General features: G+C 43.4%; 1 protein-coding gene across 3 annotated transcripts in view; it reads left to right on the top strand.

Moving 5' to 3' along the window:
• The window catches only part of HJV (hemojuvelin BMP co-receptor), a 79,610-nt gene that overhangs the window by 19,020 nt on the left and 45,528 nt on the right, over nt 1-15,062 (top strand). The window contains exon 1 of one of the 3 annotated variants that reach the window (XM_063439134.1): nt 6,350-6,659. The exons of the other annotated variants lie outside the window; for them this stretch is intronic. The gene's annotated coding sequence lies outside the window, so the exon portion shown is untranslated. Of the gene's footprint in view, nt 1-6,349; nt 6,660-15,062 lie in introns of those variants that run through there. 3 annotated transcript variants of the gene reach the window in all.

Genomic DNA, 15,062 nt, shown 5'->3' with positions numbered 1-15,062 from the left:
CTTAGTGTCTCAGTGTCCCAATGTCTCCCTGCAGCCTTTCCCCTCATCCCTCACTTCCCTAAGCTGTAGGCTGTCTCTGCAGGCTGGGAGGTGCTGTCTGGACTCTCTGTGTAGCTGCTCCCCCGTGGATCAGTGAGTAGAGAGAGGCAGGGAGGGATACGCTGTAACTTCCTATCCCTGCCTCTCTCCACACACAGTGACCCCTACTGGCTGGTGCTGGTATTGCAGAGTAATCTCAGTTTATACTGAGAAAAATATCTGCATTTGTATTGCGATATTACTGCAATACTGGCACAGCCAGGCAGCCTCAAATATCATCTGTGCCAGTAAAATACCAGTCAGGAGGAAAACCTAAGAATAGGGTGTAAAAAAAAAAGAAATGTTAATATTTTATTTTTTATTTTTCTAAATGGGCCTATTCCATGGGCCTGGGCCTGGGCCTGGAGCTGCAGCTCCATCAGCCCCTATGTTAATCCGGCCCTGTGTATACCTACTACGCCACCTGTACCTCTCTCTACTGTAATGTAACCTGTAAAGTGCTGAGAACACCTGTTAGTGCTATATAAATACAATATACATAGACTGTATACCTGGTTAATATTTTGGAAAATATTTAGTTTATATATATATATATACAGTGGGACCTCGGTTTACGAATTTAATGCGTTCTCCGGGACGTTTCTTATTGCGAAACATTTGTAAACTAAAACGTGGTTCCCCATAGGAATGCACTGAAAACCAATTAATCCGTTCTGGAGGTCAGAAAAAAGTCAAAATGAGCTGGCATGGAAACCAACCCACAATGCAGAACACACAATAAAAGGCGCGCAAACGGCGAAGCGAAGCTCCCTACCTTCCCACAGCTTGAGAAATGCACCAAAAAGTCAAAAAACAGCTGCAAACAATTTCCAGAATGGCTCCAAAACTCGATGCAAAAGCCGCTCCAACACCTCCACACTCGAAGCCACGTGCTACCCACAGGCTCCAGCATGCATGCAGTTTACAAAAAATTGTAAACCGAGTCATTATTTTCTATGGATTTTCATTTGTAAACAGAAAATTATGTTAACCGAGGTCCCACTGTATATATACATAAATAGGTATATTTTTGTTTTTTATACAGATATATATGATATATATGTATTTGTTTTAAAAAATTTGAAACTCTATCCAAAAATATAAAAATATTTTGAAAAACCTTATCCAAAAATATAAAATCAAGGCCTTAATGCTAATCATTTAAAAGTCTTATGCCACATGTCCTTCATTTTACACGTCTAGAAGTTCCATTATACCCAGTCATCGTACTGTCTGCTGTCATAAAGGTGTCCGAGAGTTGGAGTGGACATTTTTTATGTGACACATGAATTTTGGCAGAAAAATATTATCTTTTGTATCAATTAAATTTGTAAAATTTATGCTAAAATAATCTGTGAAAATTCTCCAAATAAACTGTATTCTCAACTGCCATAAATTTCTTCAAAATGTTCAATCTTCAGTTTACCTTTGAGTGAGCGAGCCCCGGTTGATGCTCCGTTAAATAGGAGTGTACAGCATTAAAATGAGATTTGGCTGTGTTCACAGTCCAAAGCCCAACCTGCTCTACAGCTGTTTCCATCCCCAGACATGAACAGATTAGCAATGCATTGTGGATACTTCTCCCTAGAGTTCCTATTGAAGAATACAAAATGGTCGTCGTCCTGCTCTGCTCGACACCTGGTCGACATGTCCACATGGGAGAGTTCAGGAATGCTAAGGATAGAGACATGTCTTTATAACTATTGTTAATTCAAGTCAATCATCTATCGGTGAACAAATCCCAGGGAATTCTATTTTATGAGCAAATGTGCTCGCTTAAACAGCCAGTGTTTAAAGGTAACATCATTTTATATTTATGGATCCCATATGGCAACACGTACTACAATATAAAATCTTTATTAGAGATAAATGTGAAATATCTGCCTTTTGTCCTATAAAAGACAACGAGATGAAGTCAGCGGAATCCCTTGAGAGGCTCATTCCTCTCAACAGGGGCCGATGTACCGTTCATGTTTTCATGCTACACAGGATTGGATTTTGTAGGCCACGGGGGCTGGTGATTAGACCATCCCATCTCATAGACTGCAAATTCGTTCAAGCAGGGTCCTCAATAACGCCTTGTTTTTGTTAACACTTGTAATTGTTGAAGTTTTGCTGTTATATCCCCACATTAAAGGAGCACTATAGCATTATGAATGCAAAATTTTTACTTCTAACCCTATAGTGTCCTAGTGTCTAGTTAGTTGATTGCCCCCCATCCCTCTCAATTGAAGTAAGTGAAGAGATGTACTTACCTTAACTCCATCACCACGCAGGTCTCCTCGAGGGCTGAGAACACCAACCCAGTGCTAGGGAAGGATTAAGATGAAGTGGTCTGGGAGTCTTTAGTGGTCCTTTAAATTTGTAGAAAGATGTTGGTGCTATAAAAAAGCCAGTAATAGTAAGTATGGGAAGATCGAGTTTGGCCAGAGGATAATGTGATGGACTGTATACACCTACAGGTGATGTATCGAGGCAGGGTTCTGAGCAAGGTACGAGATAGGCAGGGTATCAAGCAGGAAGGTAGGATACTGTTGCTATTTAGAAGATACAGTTTCAGTAATGCAGCTGATTGGAAGAAAGAATAGTCTGGACTTAATGGAGAAGATTCATTTGAATGATGTACTAACAAATTTCTTCGAATAGTTAGGTTTGGACATCATAGGATTATGTTAGGGAGGTCTCAATTAGATGTTAAGCCTGGTATAGACAATTTCACAACTTCAGCTTGGCTTGGTGTCATGGGCTTGTTGATTAACTCGTACAGGACATGTGCATCCACACATGGGAACGAGGCAGAGCAAGGATCGAAAGAGAAATCTATCTGAAAGATATGGTATTGCTTTTATTATCCTAGATGTTAAGGATTAAAGGTGGGTGGGCGGGCGGGCGGGCGGGTGGATCAATGGTCAGATAGATGTTTTTTAAACTTAAATATTTATTAATGACAGGAAGTCTACAAAGACAATTACATTCAAGGTTATAGTCAATGAAAAGATTATTCATTTTAGATTATTTGTAAAGTATCAATGTGTTCTACAGTATTTGTATAATTATTTTTTCATGTATACAGTTTCAATGTTCGAACACATACAAAATAAATAATCAACAATAAATGTTCAGGTTAACCTCGCGGTAAAGTCTTCATTCTTCATGAGTAAAGGTAGTGCTTTACAGTGAGGGGAAAAAGTATTTGATCTCCTGCTGATTTTGAACGTTTGCCCACTGACAAAGAAATGATCAGTCTATAATTTTAATGGTAGGTGTATTTTAACAGTGAGAGACAGAATAACAAAAATAAATACAGAAAAACGCCTGTCAAAAAAGTATTTGACCCCTTCGACTTAGTACTTGGTGACAAAACCCTTGTTGGCAATCACAGAGGTCAGATGTTTCTTGTAGTTGGCCACCAAGTTTGCACACATCTCAGGAGGGATTTTGTCCCACTCCTCTTTGCAGATCCTCTCCAAGTCATTAAGGTTTTGAGGCTGACGTTTGGCACTGAATCATATGTAGACAGGAGTCCAAATTCGTCCTGTGCTTTCCCACATCCCTCTATTTCTACCGCTCCGTGCCAGGTTCATGTTTTAATTGGTTCTGTTAGGAACTGGGACTAAATTTAGCGCTGACTAGTTCCTTTACACAATAAACACAAGATTCAAGGCAGTGAAGAGTCATTCCACGGTTTTTAACCATTACAGGGGGACTGAACGATTAACATGTTATAGACAATTATTCTCTCATTTCTAAACAAGTCAAGGGGCTTTCAGAATCAGTCTAATTTTAGACGATAATGGCCCATCTACTCCAGCACTGGCACAGAGGGACACTTGGAAGGGATATCATATTACAGCTCCATAATGAATACTGGAGAGGAAGCCACAGTATGTCCTTCTCTGGGCACTAACCTCTGTATTCTTCTGCTAGACCACCAAACCTAAGTGATGTTTGTGACAGTAGTCACCATCACTGGGAGTACAAGAGAGACACTTCATGAAGATCCCCGGAGGACTGTTATGTTTGTTGCCCCGTGCCCATTATAGGTGAAGGGTGTGTATTATTGTTATTTGTGACGTGTATTGTGTGCTCCCTTGTCCTGCTGATGTTCTGCACTGACCAGGTGAATTAGGCTGTGGAGCCTGTGCAGCGCCACCTGATGGTTGTGAAAGATTGTGCAAGCCTTTTCAGTGCCACATGTTGGTTGCAACAATTATGTGCACTACCTGAATGGTAAGGGTAGTTAATTTGCATATTCAGATAGTTTTGCATATCATGGTTTATGCAGGCAGCAGTTGCACTTCTTGTTAATTTGTGTCTTCTTCACGCATTTGTATTGTATTATTATCAGTGCCTGGATGATTCCCTATATGATTTTGTTATGAATATTGGACTGAGTGTTTCACCATAAGTGAAATGTAATGTGGATAGGAACTTGTCCTCAGTGTAAATAAAGCAGTCTGTGTTAGTTCTATTGGGAAGTGTGTATCGGACCTGATTTGTTCAGGGACCACAGTAACAGAGGGACAATTTAAGAAAGAGCTAGGCCTGTGAGCCACAAGCGCCTTTGTAAAGACAGTAGTTGGAGGCAGCACAGGCAGAGGTGTTGATACCTGCCTGAAAGAGGAACAGAAGAGACAAAGGCAGAGTGGACAATACTTGCCTGGGTGGAGAATGCTGCTGACTAGTCCAGTGGAAGAGGTCCTTAGAGACCCCAGTCCAGTTTCAGCAACTAGGTCTGAAGGGCTCCAGAGTGCCTGGTAGTAGAGCGGAAGCTGACCTTGTACTCAGTGGAGTACAGGAGCCACACTACAATGTTGCGAGAGGGTGTTAGAGCCAAGCTGTATAGAAAGTGGGGGAAGCAATGTGACTTTAACTCCCAACTTATCCCTTTTAAGTTATCTCATGTTGCTGCATACATGATATGACACCCATGCGGCTAAGGTTTGCATAAAGCCATTTTACTGACGTCGAGAAATGTGGGTGAGAACTGGTGGACTCCATTCTATCTGCTCAGATGGACCTCATGTTCATCTCGAGGGCCACGGGAAGCAGAGTGTTGTATGAACAGGTGCATGTTTCAGATGCTCTGAATCTTGAACTTTAGCAAATCACTTTTCAAATTCTCTTCTGCCCACCAAGGCCTGAGAGAATGTTTTTCCTAGCACAGTTACGAACACGGGTGGCGTGGGGTGCTGGTGGAGTTAATGATTCTGACAGTCACCGGTAAGATGACACTCCAGCTGGCCTGCCGCCTGGGATTTCCTTGCAGTCGTATGGAATCATTTTTAACTGTAAGAGAAGCTATGTGAAATCCACTGACCCCCGGTGAGACACCTTCTAAGGGTTACTGTAATGTATCTGCAAAGTACGAAAGGAGCACACAAGACGAAAACAAACAGAACGTGATATTTGAAGAGCTAGAGGCCCAGTTAAAGTACTATCCTCAATAAATTGTGTGCGCCACTTGCTTGAGTTCAGTGCAAGTACAATTCATCCCTGCTTATAGTGAATGAGCTATATTACACTGTGACGGTATGTCTACCATACCATACAGTATACAACATGCTTACTATAGACACAGAAGAAAACTTAGGAAAGATCAAATACCATTTTTATCATACTTTTATTATTTAGTATTTATAAAGTGAGAAAAAAATAATTACTACGGTTTAGATATGTCAGTACAAAGGTAACGGACGACCGTTTTTGCCAGTTTATAACAAAGTCTGAATATCTGTATAGAAACAATTCTCCGGCATTTGTTTTTGTTGTTTTGTTTGTTTACTCCAATTACCTTTTAATGCAAATCAACTTCCATTTCCCATGATTCCCCTGCAATATAATGACAGGCAAAAAAAAGCAGAGTCCCATGATTATGAGCTACTGGAATTGAATTGAAGTTATTAAAACGATCCGTTTACTTAATTCAACTGGTAATTTAATAGTAAAATTGGGAAAATACTACAAACCATCACAAATGGAAACGTGTCGATCCCACTTCAATTCTAAAAAGGTTCCTTTTTATTAAGAATTTAATTTTATTTAAGTAATTCGTTTTAGAATGTAATAATCATAATATGTCATTATTTACTGAACCAATTTCTGACATGTCCTCCCAGTTCAAGCAGATCAATGATTCTCCTGTTATCTCTGTTCTTGGAATACGTTGATCATTAACTGAGGTTTTTGGGAAATTTTGCAATATATATTTTTATTCGATTTATTTATTTATTTACTGTGCCTTTATTTCCCAATCAAACTTCAGTGAGAGGACAAAAGGACATGTTTAGCACACTAAGCACCAATTTATTTTTTAACTCGCTGAAATAACGTTGTATAAACCCTCGGGATACTTGTTTTTGAAGCCATGGGTTAATAGTGTGGCAGATGATGACCAATCGACCAGTCCATCTTGTTCTCCCCGTGAATTTGCTTGGCCTGGAGTGTTAACACCAACGCGGCTGGCTGTGCTCTTAATAATCGTACTTTACAAAGGGCAGGTTTCCTGAGACGAAGCACTTTGCTCTGACAGATACCATAGCTGCAGGAATCCGCAGAGATACGCCGGGACAGCTGCATCTGTAAGTCCGGGATTATAATTGTAATGGGAAAAAGCAGAGTCAGTGCTGGCTCGGAATGCGAGTTCGCTCTGCAATCAGGAGTCGCAGGTGACTAGGAGAAGCAAGGCGAAATTTGACTTTGTTGTTGGGCAAAGAAATATCTTTGGCCTTTATTCGCTGAACACCAAATTGTAGTGAATTGAAAACTAAACCTTACAATTCAGTATAAAAAAAGCCGAACTGTGACTACTGCAGTCATAGTCTCTGCAAGTCAGCCATTCGAGTAAATTACGCAATTCTGTTCAATGTATCATAAGGCAGTGTTTGTAAAGTGAATTAACCACTTTATTGAACTTTGCAAAAGTTGTCTTTTGCTGAACACACAGGGGCACATAGCTCCAAATTCAGAGTGAGAAAAAAATATATATCATTAATATAATGCTTTTCTAAAATATCTGAATTATTCATTAAACTTCACTACACTATACGACATTATTCTACAATATACTACACTATTGGATTTTCATTTTTTGGTCTTTCCATATTTCACTGTGACCCACGGTAGAGATCATATCTTCATCCATGTCCAAAAGTGGGTATTGTACCACTACACGCTGTTACTACCGGTGCTTGTATGATAGCTCCAGTAAGTGTGAGTGGGAGCTTACACATTGTATGGTGTATGTAGCGGAGAGCTGATTTCTCGCAGCTATTCTCCACTTAAGATCCTAGGGAGGCTCAGGAACAAGTCATTAGTAAATCCACAGCAGAGTTTCCAGCAGGTAAAAAGGTACAGCAATATCCCCACAGCACTCCCAATAACTGGACGACACACAGTTTCAGGAGTAGAACTAACTATCGTTTATTCCAGGGTTTCTTATAAAGCCTGCTCCCATGCAAGGGAGGGATTCACATTAATTAGGACAGTAACCAATACAGTGCTTGTTACCTCCCACACCTCTCCTCCCCTCAGAGTGAGTCATAATCCCCTTAACTTGCACAGTAATTTACCCCAAACCTGGATGTACCCCTAAACCATCACATAACATTAATATTAGGGTACCGCTAGGTAGCCCTGATCTGGGTGACTATTATATCCAAAATTCACCCAGATCGGACCAGTGGTTCGGTAGTTACGGGAAGGAGAAGTTTGACCGACCGCACACGAGTTGGTATCCGAAAAGGGTTCCATAAGATTGGGCCCTGCGGTCGGTCTCCGTTCGGCAGTTAAAACATACTCTTACAATTGCCATCCATACTTCCATCCGCCTAGATATTGGTTCCCTCATTCGGTACTTTGTTTCTACCGAATGGGGATTCGTTAGGACTCTCCATTCGGTAGTTACGGAGCTCTGGAGGTCTCAGCGGTGTTCGGTTGTTTGAGTGTCCGATTTGAGTTCCAGACACTCGACGACCAAACATCGCTGAGATTTTCATGCGTAAGATGGCCGCCGCCACGTGTACGCATGCCGAATGGCGGCCACCCAGATACAATCCTAACGAGCTTGTTAACTTGCGGTTTAGGAAATATGTGAACCTTAATTGCTAACACACTTCTCTCTGGGGTGGTCCCTCCGTTCGGTAGTTTCCATATGCATATGGTACGGATGGAAACTACCGAATAGCATACAACTCACACAGAAAACATACGAATGGGAAAATTAACACAGGAAAAATATACCGAATACAATCACACAGGCATGTTATAGGACAGGCTTACGGCATTCCGCTACAGTGTATGTTAATGACTCATTGTGTTACATACTACACTGTCCAGATCCCCTTTCTTTTCCTTTTTTCTGCATATGCATCTTATGAGAACAGATTCCACCACATAAGATTCAAGATCATATATTTGGACTATTATTTTATATTTTATCCTGGTATATGTTTTCCCTTACCTCCATAGGCATGCACACAGGTAGTGCTGGTTGCGCCCAGGCGCACCCTAACGCACCCAACAAGCAGGACCCGTCCTGTGCCCCGTTTCTTTATTTTAACATTTTTGATCGCACCATGTGTATTATTAAATGCTGCTTAGGTTACCGTTGGTACCCACAAATAGAGGGTCAAATATAGATGTATTAGCGGGCCTTAGAGTGGCCGGACTTAACTGTAATAAAGATAGAGACAAATTTAGAAATAGCCACGGTCAGAATAATATTAATACGGATAAACAAGGTCTGAATTCCAGAAATAGCCAACATCAAATACAAATCAAGGTCAATATCAGAACTACTTACTGATGTAGATCAATCAGGATTCTCATGTTGGAGAAGACCGAATGCAGGGGAAGCAGCTGGCAGCGTAACCCATCATGAATCGCATTGATGCAGCCTTTAGTAACTTCTGGGCAGCCCTGGAGGAATGGATGGCCCAAGCAGCAACTGAAACCACTCTGCCAACAAGGGAAATGAGACATCAAGGAGGGAGGCCTGGGGGGCGCCTTGCACGCGATTCTGGTGTCACACTGTCACTAGACAAGTTACCCACAAGCCTACCCGAGCCTAGAGTCAAACGGGGACCAACCCCACTTCTCCAGCCATACAAGCAGAAGCGCTCAAGGCGAATCCGACAACGACTGCTCAAACCTGAAGTGGACTTCTGCAAATTCCCAATAAGGCAGGCCTCACAGAGTAACCGACTTTATGTTGCAGGAGCGCTGGCTCTACAACAGACCGGGGGCATGGGGGGGAGCCCCATCTTGGTCTGCCAATACTACTCAACGGCATGTACTGTGCTTAGACGGTAGACGTCTGCCTTGCCAGGGCATCGGCTGACAGTCACTTATTGTCAGGGTACATGTGGTCTCTACCTCCGAAAGAGGTAGAGACTTAGCTGTTCCTCCATCCAGACGGCCTGATGGCTCCCTTCCCCACGGTCTATCCGGTCATGCAAGGCCGGCCGCGAGGGAGTGACTGCCTTTTACAGCATCTAGGCAGGAAGTTGTCATCAGGACACTCCTCCGGAACGACCTGTCACTCAATGGCTGCAGGACCAATCAGGACGCCTTGGAGGCGTGGTTACTGCTCTGAACAGGGTATTTAACAGAGCTTCTTTCTTTAGCTCATTGCCCTGTCGTGGTTCTAGCTTGTTCTAGTCACTCAGTGCTTGTGTATTCTATTATCCCTTTTGGTTTTGACCCGGCTTGTTTACCTTACTCTGCTTATCTCTGTTACCCTTGATTCGGCTTGTCTCTCGCTTACCTGTCTTCTGTTACCCTCGACCTCGGCTTGTCTTTGACCATTCTATACTGTACTACTTACGTTAGTCCGGCCATTCTAAGGTCCGGTATACGTATCTGGCTACTGTTTGTACTCTGCGTGTTGGATCCCTGTCCCGATCCTGACATTACGACAGGGCCAATGGATCCTGCAAGTACAAACAGTCAGCTGGCTTCTCCTGATCCTAGGTTTGAAGCCATGGATCACAGAATGGATCAGATGGCGCTTGCGCTACAGGCTCTATTATCTCGTGCCAATAACCCACCAGAGGAGATACGTAATACCCCTGTTTCTCCTGTCGGTTCAGGTCTAGAGGTAGCCACAGTGGGTGCTTCTTCTCGCATTACCCCCCCAGTACGCTATGGTGGGTCTCCTGAGAAGTGTTGTGGTTTCTTAAACCAAATTAGTATCCACTTTGAATTGCAACCTCGCTCTTATCCTACAGATAGGGCAAAGGTAGGATTTATTATCACCCTACTTATTGAGAAAGCTCTGAGATGGGCCAACCCATTATGGGAGAACGATAACCCATTAGTTTATAACTATAACGCCTTTGTAGCTGCTTTTAGAAGAACATTTGACCCTCCAGGTAGAAAGGTTAATGCAGCCAGATTACTGTTGCGTCTGAGACAGGAGAACCAAACACTGGTGGATTATGCACTAGAGTTCAGGTCTCTGGCGTCAGAGGTCAAGTGGAATGAGCAGGCGTATATGGATGTATTTTTGAATGGCTTATCTGAAGTAATCCTTGATGAGGTTTCTACCAGAGAACTCCCTGAGAATTTAGAGGATTTAATTTCGTTCATCTCTCGTATAGATGAACGTTTAAGAGAGAGACAGAACACTCGAGAGAGGAACCGGAGACCTTCTTTTAGGTTAGCTCCCGCTTTTCCAAGTCCTGACTCCACGGTATCTTTGCTTCCTGAACCTATGCAGATAGGGTATACCCGCCTCTCTGAGGAGGAAAAACAGTACAGGAGAAGAGAGGGTTTGTGTATGTATTGTGGAGTTAAGGGTCATTTACTCTCGAACTGTTCTAACCGCCCGGGAAACGCTCGCACCTAAGTCTCTCTAGAGGACAGGCCTTGGGTGTTTCTATTTTGTCCTCTACTCCTAATTATAAAGATCACAGGCTTCTGCTACCAGTTTCCTTAACTTGCGGGGGGGAAGTAGTAAGGGCTATGGCTTTGATAGATTCTGGTGCTGCTGAGAATTTTATCGACCAAGCCTTTGCTAGTAAAAACAATTTCCCATCCCAGCTAAGGGAGACACCCTTGGCCGTTGAGGCCATAGATGGTAGACCACTACTAGACCCTGTTATCTTTCGTGAGACCATACCCATTGAGTTAAATGTTGGTATCCTACACGTGGAGAATTTATCTCTTCTGCTCATTTCGTCTCCTTCCGTTCCCATAGTTCTGGGGTACCCATGGTTGAAAGAACATAACCCTATTATCGATTGGGAATTAGGGGAGATACTCTCGTGGGGCCAGGGCTGCCAGGATCGGTGTTTGTGCAAGGTTTCTCCATTAGCTAATATTAACATACAGGAGAACCCTACTCAGGCCACAGAAAGACAAATACCAGACCTTTACCTAGACTTAAGGGCAGTGTTTGACAAGAAGAATGCCGATTCTTTGCCGCCACACAGGTCATTTGACTGTAAAATTAAGCTTCTACCCGGGACTATGCCTCCGAGGGGCCATGTATATCCTTTGTCTGTTCAGGAAAACTCGGTTCTAGAGGAGTATATTCAGGAGAATTTAGAAAAGGGATTCATCAGGAGGTCTTCTTCCCCGGCCGGGGCGGGGTTCTTTTTCATTAAGAAGAAGGATGGTACGCTGAGACCGTGTATCGATTACCGAGGCTTGAATAAAATAACTGTCAGAAATGCCTATCCTATCCCACTGATTACCGAGTTATTTGATCGTCTTAAGGGCTCCAAAATCTTCACCAAGTTAGATCTCAGAGGGGCTTACAATTTGGTGAGAATCCAGCAAGGTCACGAGTGGATGACGGCATTCAATACCCGGTATGGCCATTACGAATACACTGTTATGCCATTTGGACTATGCAATGCTCCTGCAGTATTTCAAGAGTTGATTAATGAGGTACTTAGGGAGTTTCAGCATGATTGTGTTATTGTTTACCTGGACGACATACTAATACACTCTAAGGAGATTGAGACTCACCATAGACAGGTCAGAAAGGTGTTACACAAACTTCTGCAACATGGTCTATACTGCAAATTGGAGAAGTGCAGTTTTGATCAGTCTCAGGTAGACTTTCTTGGGTACGTGATTTCTGGGGAAGGTTTTAAAATGGATCCTGGTAAACTCCAATCTATTTTAGACTGGCCTTTGCCCAAAGGACTCAAGGCTATCCAAAGGTTTATTGGTTTTTCCAACTACTATAGGCGCTTCATTAAGGGTTACTCCTCTATCATTGCGCTTATTACCAATATGACCAAACAAGGGGCTGACACTAAGTTCTGGTCTGAGGAAGCTCTTGTTGCTTTTAAGACTCTCAAGGAACTTTTTGCCTCAGCTCCCATTCTAGTTCATCCTGATACGACTCTGCCTTTCTTGCTCGAGGTCGAAGCTTCTGAGACAGGAGTTGGGGCTGTTCTGTCTCAAAGGTTAGGGATGGATAAACCGTTACACCCTTGTGGTTTCTTCTCTAAAAAAATTTCTGGGCCTGAGAGCAGATATGACATCGGGGAGAGGGAACTGTTAGCGGTCATTAAGGCTTTAACCCCTTAAGGACCAAACTTCTGGAATAAAAGGCAATCATGACATGTCAGACACGTCATGTGTCCTTAAGGGGTTAAAGGAGTGGAGACATTTACTGGAAGGGACACTACACCCTGTTACTATTCTAACGGATCATAAGAACTTATCTTATATTGGGGAGGCTAAGCGCTTGTCCGCCAGGCAGGCTCGCTGGGCTTTGTTCCTCACTCACTTTAATTATGTTCTTACGTATAGACCTGGTTCTAAGAACTCTAAAGCCGATGCTTTGTCTCATCAATATGAACCATCCACTATAACTGAACCACTTCTGTCCTCCATAGTTCCTAAGGGGAATATCATCGCGAACACGAATCTCAGGATTCACTCTCCATTGCTTTCTGAGATCATGAAGTTTCAGCATTTGGCACCCAAACAGACTCCTGGGGATCGACACTTCGTTCCTGCCGCTCTCCAACTGGAGGTGCTATGCTGTCTCCATAACAGCAAGGTGGCTGGGCATCCTGGCATCCGCAAGACTTATGCGCTGGTCTCTAAAGATTTTTGGTGGCCTGACTTACGCAAGGATATTAAAGAATTCATCGGGGCATGTGAAGTTTGTACCAAGACCAAGCTACCCCATTCGCTTCCATGCGGATTTCTGCACCCTTTAGAGGTTCCTGAAAAGCCTTGGTCCTGCCTGGCAATGGACTTCATTGTTGATTTGCCTATTTCTAAAAAGCAGACTGTCATCCTCACTGTGGTAGACAGATTTACTAAAATGGCTCACTTCATTCCCTTACCTAAACTCCCCTCTTCGCCCGAATTAGCAGAGATATTCGCCAGGGAGATTTTCCGTTTGCATGGGATACCTTCCCAAATTGTCTCTGACAGAGGCTCCCAATTTGTTTCCCGTTTTTGGAGATCATTCTGCTCCCAACTAGGCATCAAATTGAATTTCTCCTCTGCCTATCATCCTCAGTCCAATGGAGCTGCTGAACGCACTAACCAAAAAGTTGAACAATATTTACGTTGTTTCGTTTCAGAACACCAGGACGATTGGGTCGGTTGATTCCTTGGGCGGAGTTTGCACATAACAATCTCATTTGTGATTCTACGCATTCTAGCCCTTTTTTCTTGAATTATGGCTTTCATCCTTCCATCCTTCCTTCGGAGTCTTCTTCTCAAGGGATACCGTCGGTGGATGTTCATGTTACTAATTTAAGAAAGTTGTGGGATCAAACTCGACAAATCCTTCTGCACAATTCTACGCTGGTTAAAAGACACGCTGACAAACGTAGAAGGGCAGCACCGGTGTTTGTTCCAGGCGATAGAGTATGGTTAAGTACTAGAAACATTCGGTTAAAAGTGCCGTCTATGAAGTTTGCTCCTCGATATATTGGACCTTACAGGGTACTGTCTCAAATTAACCCAGTTGCGTATCGTTTAGCGTTGCCTAATGCCTTATGCATTCCTAATTCATTTCATGTTTCCTTGCTAAAACCATTAATATGTAACAAGTTCTCCTCCACGATCGCCCCTCCCCGCTCAGTTCAGGTGGAGGGTCAGGAGGAGTATGAGGTCAATTCCATCGTTGATTCTCGAATCTCCCGGGGGAGACTGCAATATCTGGTCGATTGGAAGGGTTATGGTCCTGAGGAGAGAAGTTGGGTACCTCAGGAGGAGGTGCATGCTCCCCGTCTCCGCAGGGCGTTTCACTCTAGATTCCCTTCTCGCCCTGGTGTATTCCGCCCGGTGGGCGTATCTGAGAGGGGGGGTACTGTCAGGGTACCTGTGGTCTCTACCTCCGAAAGAGGTAGAGACTTAGCTGTTCCTCCATCCAGACGGCCTGATGGCTCCCTTCCCCACGTCTATCCGGTCATGCAAGGCCGGCCGCGAGGGAGTGACTGCCTTTTACAGCATCTAGGCAGGAAGTTGTCATCAGGACACTCCTCTGGAACGACCTGTCACTCAATGGCTGCAGGACCAATCAGGACGCCTTGGAGGCGCGGTTACTGCTCTGAACAGGGTATTTAACAGAGCTTCTTTCTTTAGCTCATTGCCCTGTCGTGGTTCTAGCTTGTTCTAGTCACTCAGTGCTTGTGTATTCTATTATCCCTTTTGGTTTTGACCCGGCTTGTTTACCTTACTCTGCTTATCTCTGTTACCCTTGATTCGGCTTGTCTCTCGCTTACCTGTCTTCTGTTACCCTCGACCTCGGCTTGTCTTTGACCATTCTATACTGTACTACTTACGTTAGTCCGGCCATTCTAAGGTCCGGTATACGTATCTGGCTACTGTTTGTACTCTGCGCGTTGGATCCCTGTCCCGATCCTGACACTTATGGTGGACTGCTCTCCCAACGCAGAACCCTTTGCTACCCTTCACTATGGCGCTGGTTGCCCCGGCGGATCTCAAGCCTTGTTTTACTATGATGCTTTATAATATGTCATTTTACTTACCATAGTCTA

This window comes from Pelobates fuscus, chromosome 13, assembly GCF_036172605.1.
Source record: "Pelobates fuscus isolate aPelFus1 chromosome 13, aPelFus1.pri, whole genome shotgun sequence".
Taxonomy (NCBI): domain Eukaryota; kingdom Metazoa; phylum Chordata; class Amphibia; order Anura; family Pelobatidae; genus Pelobates; species Pelobates fuscus.
The sequence above is the reverse complement of the archived record's forward strand: the minus strand, read 5'-3'. Positions and strand labels throughout refer to the sequence as shown.